This window comes from Salvia hispanica, chromosome 4 (assembly GCF_023119035.1).
Source record: "Salvia hispanica cultivar TCC Black 2014 chromosome 4, UniMelb_Shisp_WGS_1.0, whole genome shotgun sequence".
In the NCBI taxonomy this organism is placed as follows: Eukaryota; Viridiplantae; Streptophyta; class Magnoliopsida; order Lamiales; family Lamiaceae; genus Salvia; species Salvia hispanica.
The window spans coordinates 49,193,779-49,200,670 of record NC_062968.1 but is presented as its reverse complement, the minus strand read 5'-3'; the positions used below and the strand labels follow the sequence as shown (position 1 = coordinate 49,200,670).

Here is a 6,892-nt window from a genome sequence, read left to right as displayed (position 1 = left end):
AATCAGTGATAGTATTGAATTGTTAAATTCTCAGCAGAATCGCCAATGCAACTTGAATATGATGAAGAACCCTAAATTAAAACGCGAAAAGACCATTATACCCTTTCATATTAAACTAATCTAATAATATTTATTGTGTGGCAAAATCTGGACCACTCATTTAATAAAAATGAGTGGCTGATATTGCATCTCATTTCTCAATTAGCCTAAATAATCTCAGTTCTTTGATTTTTGACAGAATTTGCCTTATGGACCATAGTGCGCCCCTATATATATATATATATATAAATGTATGCCAATTTCAGTTCTTTGATGTCCATTTTACATCAAATATATATTTGGATTTGATATAATTCAACGATATCAGAGCTCTTAGCAATACCAAAAACCAAAAACCAATTTACATTTTGGGAAAAATAATTAGGAATTTGCGTTTGCCGGGAGTCGAACCCGGGTCTATTGCTTGGAAGGCAATTATCCTAACCGTTGGACTACAAACGCTACAGATTTGAACTTTGTTTTTATTTTATATAAGAGCCAATATTAAAATTTCAACAGTCCTAGTACAATTTATTCACTAGCAATCAAAACATGCAAAACTCGAAATGATAATTAAGGAGTTATTTTCAACGTGAAAAACATTCGTCTTCGGATACTCATACAACGGTTCTCCGTGGGAAATTTTTTCTTTTGTTTCTCTTTATAAATAACGAACATAATGTGTTCCCATCCGAAGGTACACCAAAAAAAAAAAACTTACTCCCTCCGTCCGGCATTAGGAGTCTCGGTTGACCATTTTCATTCGTCCGACACTAAGAATCCCGGTTAGACATTTCCAACAAAAGTGAAATAAAAATATTATAAAATAAAATACTAAAAAGCACAAGTAAAAACACATCCAAGGAATAAAGCAAATAATAATGCAAATGAGTCACACATTCCATTATCACACACTCCAATTATTACACACTCAAATACTTCTTAAAACCCGCACCCAACTCAACCGGGACTCCTAATGCTGGACGAAGGGAGTATCTTTAGCAACACAAAATTGAGACGTAATTACTATTGTTTAGAAATTTTAAAAATAATCATAATTTAGGACAATAGAAAGCGTCCCTAAGTTGAGGGCAAATTATCTTAATCTTTTGCTTTTTTAGGACGCTTCTATTTGTGTTCCCTAATTTTAGTTGGGACACTAGCAATAAGGATGCTTTACGAAGAGCTGATGGTATAATGAGACACACAAATTAGGTGTAGATTTAAATAAAATTACTACCAGTATGCCATCTGTCCCAAGGAAGATGGCTCATTCCTTAGGTGACACAAGATTTTATGTAACTTTATTTTATATGTTAAGTGAAGAGAATAAAATATGAGAGAAGGAATAAAATAAAGATAAAAGGACTTTCTGTTTTTAGTAATGAGTCATTTTAGTTGAGATAAATCAAAATGAAAAGTGGGTCGGTCATTTTTGCTGGGACAAAAGAGGTACTCCCTCCGTTCCATAGTAATGGAGGCGTTTCTTTTCGGCACGGAAATTAAGAAAAATTGTTTTTGATGAGTTAAGTAAGGGGAGAATAAAGTGAAAAATGAAAAAGGTAGAGAGATGAGGAGAGAAAAAAGTAAGAAAGAGTACAATAGATGAAGAGAGAGTAAAATAGGTGTGAAAAAATGCGTTAACTTTTACTAAAAAGAGAAATGACTCTATTACTATAGAACGTACCAAAATAGCAAAATGACTCTATTACTATGGAACGTACCAAAATAGCAAAATGACTCTATTACTATGGAACGGAAGAAGTATAATGATACGGGGCCCCCATCTGCAAGGCTTAAGGAGGTGGAGATAGAGCCGGAAGCGGGGATTGACGCCGACACCAATGTGCCGGCGAAGGAGGAGCAGCCGCGGCCGGCACGACGGGAGCGCTCGGAGAAGCGTTAGTCGAAGAGGCCGTCGAGATATGGCGACTTTGTGTCGCGATAGGAGTGAATTATTTTTATTTATTTGGCGTCATTTAATTATTGTAATTTTTGGATTAATATGTTTTATTTTATTTCTCGTTGAGCGAACTTTAAGCTCCTTTCCGGGTTTTCTTCGTTGATTCTTTCCCGGATCGTAGGTCGAATCAACCCTAGGGTCCTTAGATATAAATAGGCGTGTATTTTATTCCTCTCTCAAGAAATAAAATACTCTTATGCAGCTTTCTCTTTTTCGTGCAACAAACGCACAAAACCTAGAACTCGACGGCGAATTGATCGACGGGCAAAAGCTCCCGCGACGTTCGACGCGATTTCGCTATCGTTGAGGCACTTTGGCCTAAACAAGTGGTGCCTTCATTGTTGTTCTCATATACGATTATGTCGCACTCAGGGCACACTGTTCCACCGGTTATCCGCGGTCTGGAACTGCTTCCCACGTCAACGAAACCCTTGGACGCCGGAGCAATTGCACTTGAACATGTGTTGGCGTCGCTGGCAAGGGTGGAGGCGTGGCTGGAGGAGACGGAACGAGGCGCCGCTTCGACGGCTCCACCGATCCGTTCGGTCACGGATCCTCCTTCGACGGGACCGCCCCAACTGCCGATCTACACACAGGCGACGGGAGTTGTGAATTCGTTACCAACGAGACCACTACTGGGCGACTACTCTGTCGGTGGAATTCAGGGGATGCAGAGCAACCCGGCTTTCAATTTTGGGGCACCATCAGGGCGGGCTGAGCGTTCCCACGGGTCACCCCACATCATGGGATGCACCGGGGCCATGTTTCGACGGCGCCCTGCAGCAGCAGCCCACGAGTTGGGATAATCTGGCAGCCCGACAGCATTACGGGACCCAGTTTGAGCCAAACCAACAGTTCAAGATGCAGCAACCGAGGTTTGATGGGTCAGACGCGGCTAATTGGATTTCGAGGGTGCAATACTACTTCGAACACTTGTTGATGCCGGAGGAGCACAGACTTCATTATGTGGTGATGTTGTTTGACCCTCCCGCCTCCGAGTGGGTGTTTAACTACCGTGCGAACAACCCTCAGGCTCGGTGGTCGGAGTTTTTGGAGGATGTGCGACGGCGCTTTGACCCGCAATATTTCCAGAACTTCATCGGGCTGATCGCGAAACTGTGTCAGACAGGATCGTTGGCGGAATATCACACCACATTCGAGACGATGCTCAACCGCGTCCGCGGGGTCCCTGAGTATATCTTGCTGCCAATTTATGTGGAAGGGCTGTAGCAGCCGGTGAAGAATCAGGTGAAGCATCAGAACCCTCCTTCCGTGGCGGCGGCAATGGCGCTGGCGTCCGAGTATGATAGCTGCATGGAGCGTCCCTCGGTGGCGACCGGTGGTCAGCGGCGTGGGTGGCAAAACAGAGAGCAGAGGCTGCTGATGCACTTTTTATTTGCACTATAAATACCTGCAAGTATACAGAGTAGGTATAGTATAGCAAAAGGTTAGTACCGGGTATCGAACACGGGGAAGATGTACACAAAGTGTCTATCTTCTACTAGAAATCAATTACTATCTGGAGAAACAAGAATTTTTGTAACTTTTTGAAAACAGTAAATATTAAAAACAGTAAACAACTAAAACAAGCAAATCACGGAGAGAAAAGTATAGAGATAAGGGGAATTCCAGGGATGTGCTTTCGCTTTAATGGTTATACAAATTCCAAACTACAATACCCTAGCATAGTTAATACTTTGAAAGGACGAGTCACCTAGCTTATGCTCATGCGATACAAACGTTGATTACTAACATTAGGGTTGTCAATCCTAACACGTAACTCCAAAAAGCTCCTAAGACCCTTGAAAAGTCCTCACTCTCAATTAACAGTGCCGTTTTAAAGGAAGCTAACTGTAGTGTCTACTAAGTGGATCTAACTCGCTAGAACTCTGTCACAGTTATGAAGCAAGTTGTATTGAATCATACATAATTGTGTCACTCAATTATGAAGCATCATGATTAACTTAGGGAAGAAACAAAGTAAAAACAAAACGGGTATTAAATAGAAAACGGAATTGTATAACCAAAGTTGCTACTAACACATCCCTAGAATCCTATGAGTTTAGTTACACATGATTGAATAAACTAAAAACATAGATTGAAGGGAAAGCAATCTGAACATAAAACTAAAGCAAATAAAACCCGTAGGTTGAATCCTTGTCGTTCTTGATGTTCTTGAAATCCTTCTTCAACTCCTTGCACAATTGAAGTACTCTAGCTTTTGATCTCTATGAATGTGTTCTTGTTGTGTGTCGGAAAAAAAACTCTTTCTTGATGAAGCTTGAGGTCCTATTTATAGGGGAAGATTATTCCTCATCATAGAAGGAAAAGATCTTCAAAATTTGGTAAATCTTGGAGCAAATCTAGGGCTGGTCGGATTCGCCGCCTTTCTCCGGCGGGCCGCCGCACCTATGGCCGCGGTCGCCGCGTTGGAGTCCAGAGACTCGACCCTTCGGTGGCGGACCGCCACATGTCCTCCGGCGGTCGCCGGGCGAGACTCTTCTCCTAGCATAAATTTCCGAGGCGGGCCGCCACATAACTCTGACCGCCGGGCGCCGGCGGTCGCCGGTCGCCGTCGACTCCAGATTTCCAGACTATGCGTTTTTACTCCCCTTTTCGGCTCAAATATGCACATTTCTCACAAAACACGTCAAAATACCAAAATGTATAGAATATGCAAATAATGGACATGTAGAGTGATTTTGATAACAAAAACGGACCAAATAATGGCCTTAAAACATTGCAAAATCCGGGCGTATCAGCTGCCTGCGCCGTCGCAGCAACAGTTGGCCTTGCCAGCGCCCCCGCCTCAGCACAATCGCCCCACACTGTCAAAAGGATTGGAGTATTCCAAACTACCGGTGGTGCGCATCTCTGCGGCGGAACGAGCAGAGCGTTCACGACTTAATCTTTGTTGGTATTGCCCAGAGAAATGGGTTGCAGGGCATACTTGCAAGGGTCGATTTTTGGTCTACACTGGGGCAGAGGGTGATTCGGATGACGAGCCGGAGGACAGTCCAGAGGACCAAGTCGATCAGCCAGTGATATCTGCTGACTTGTCACACATCTACGCGATGGATGGAAGACAGAGGGAGGACGCCATTGAATTGAGGGGGCTAATTGGAGCCTCGGTTGTTCGGATATTGGTGGATACGGGAAGTTCTCATAATTTCCTGCATCCAAACGTAGCAGAAAAATTGAACCTTCCACTGCAACAGATACGACCCTTCCGGGTGTACGTCGGTAATGGTGAGTCGTTACTTTGCACTCATGCTAGCATTCAAACGAGATTAGTAATCCAGAAACATGTGTTTTTAATTGACTTACATATTTTGCCTGTGCATGGCCCGGAGGTGATATTGGGAAGAATGTGGCTTAAACAATTGCGACGAGTAACGAGCGGTTATGTGGAGGGAACTCTGGAATTTTCTAGGAATGGAAAACGGGTCTGTCTGAAATTAGTGCCCCCATCGGCAGAGGAGATTTCCTTCAAGGCTTTCGCATCACTCCTGACTCTGCACAGCGACACGGAGTTATTTGAGATGATCCAGTTGTCAACGCAGGATCAGCCTTGCGAGGCGGCCAGTTCGCTGCCCTTGCCGCGCGATCTGCCAGAGGAAATTCGAAGCGTGCTAGTGTCGCACGGTGAAGTATTCGGCCTGCCCTCGGGCATGCCCCCAAAGCGACAGTTTGATCATAAGATTCATCTTTTGCCGAACTCTAAACCCGTCAATGTGAAGCCGTATCGGTACCCATACTTCCAGAAGACAGAGATTGAGAGACAGGTGAAAGAGATGTTGGATGCGGGCATCATTAGACCGAGTCAGAGCCCCTACTCATCGCCGGTCCTCTTGATTCGTAAGAAAGATGGGTCTTTTCGCTTTTGCATCGATTACAGAGCGCTGAATGCGGCGACGGTGCCAGATCATTTCCCAATACCCACTACTGATGAATTGTTTGATGAATTGGGGGCGGCGCGGTATTTCACCAAATTGGATTTGCGCTCAGGCTATCACCAGATCCGGATGAGCGATGAGGACGTATTCAAAACGGCGTTTCGAACTCATGATGGCCACTTTGAGTTTCTGGTGATGCCATTTGGCCTGACCAATGCTCCGTCCACATTCCAGGCGGCTATGAACGCGTTATTTAGACCACTTCTGCGGCATTCGGTCATTGTGTTTTTTGACGACATCCTGATCTATAGTCCGACGTTGTCGGCGCATGTGCATCACATCCATGAGGTTTTATCTCTGCTTAAATCAAACCATTTCTATGTGAAGCTGTCGAAGTGCACGTTTGCTTGTTCGACGGTGGAGTATTTGGGTCACTTAATTACGGAGGGCCAACTGAAAGCGGACCCGACCAAGATCGAGGCCATGGTAGCTTGGCCGGTGCCTGCCACGGTGAAGCCGGCGGGCCTGTTGCAGCCGCTTCCTATTCCATCGAGGGTGTGGGAGGATGTTTCGATGGACTTCATCATGGGCTTGACGTCATCCCAAGGACACACGGGCGTTATGGTCATCGTCGATCGTTTGTCCAAGTATGCTCATTTCGCCTTGTTACCGGCGCGCTACAACGCCTTGAAAATTGTGAATTTGTTTATAGACACGGTGGTGAAGCATCATGGGTTTCTGAAAACCTTGGTGTCGGACAGGGATCCGGTTTTCTTGAACGAGGTGTGGGAGGAGATGCTTAGGCTGAGTGGTACCAAGCTTCATTTTTCCACGGCGTATCATCCGCAGTCGGATGGGCAGACGGAGGTGCGGAATCGGGGTCTTGAGCAGTATTTGCGCGCCTTTACGGCAGATAGACCGACCAAGTGGTCGAATTTCTTGCCTTGGGCAGAGTTAGCATTGAATTGCTTTCATCATGAGGGTCTGGGGACGT

General features: G+C 44.9%; 1 non-coding gene across 1 annotated transcript; it reads right to left on the bottom strand.

Annotated features, from left to right (window-relative positions):
• Window positions 1–429: 429 nt before the first annotated feature.
• On the bottom strand, window positions 430–501 carry TRNAG-UCC. The gene has a single exon. It is a non-coding gene; the product is annotated as a tRNA-Gly (tRNA).
• Between the last annotated feature and the right edge of the window lie 6,391 nt (window positions 502–6,892).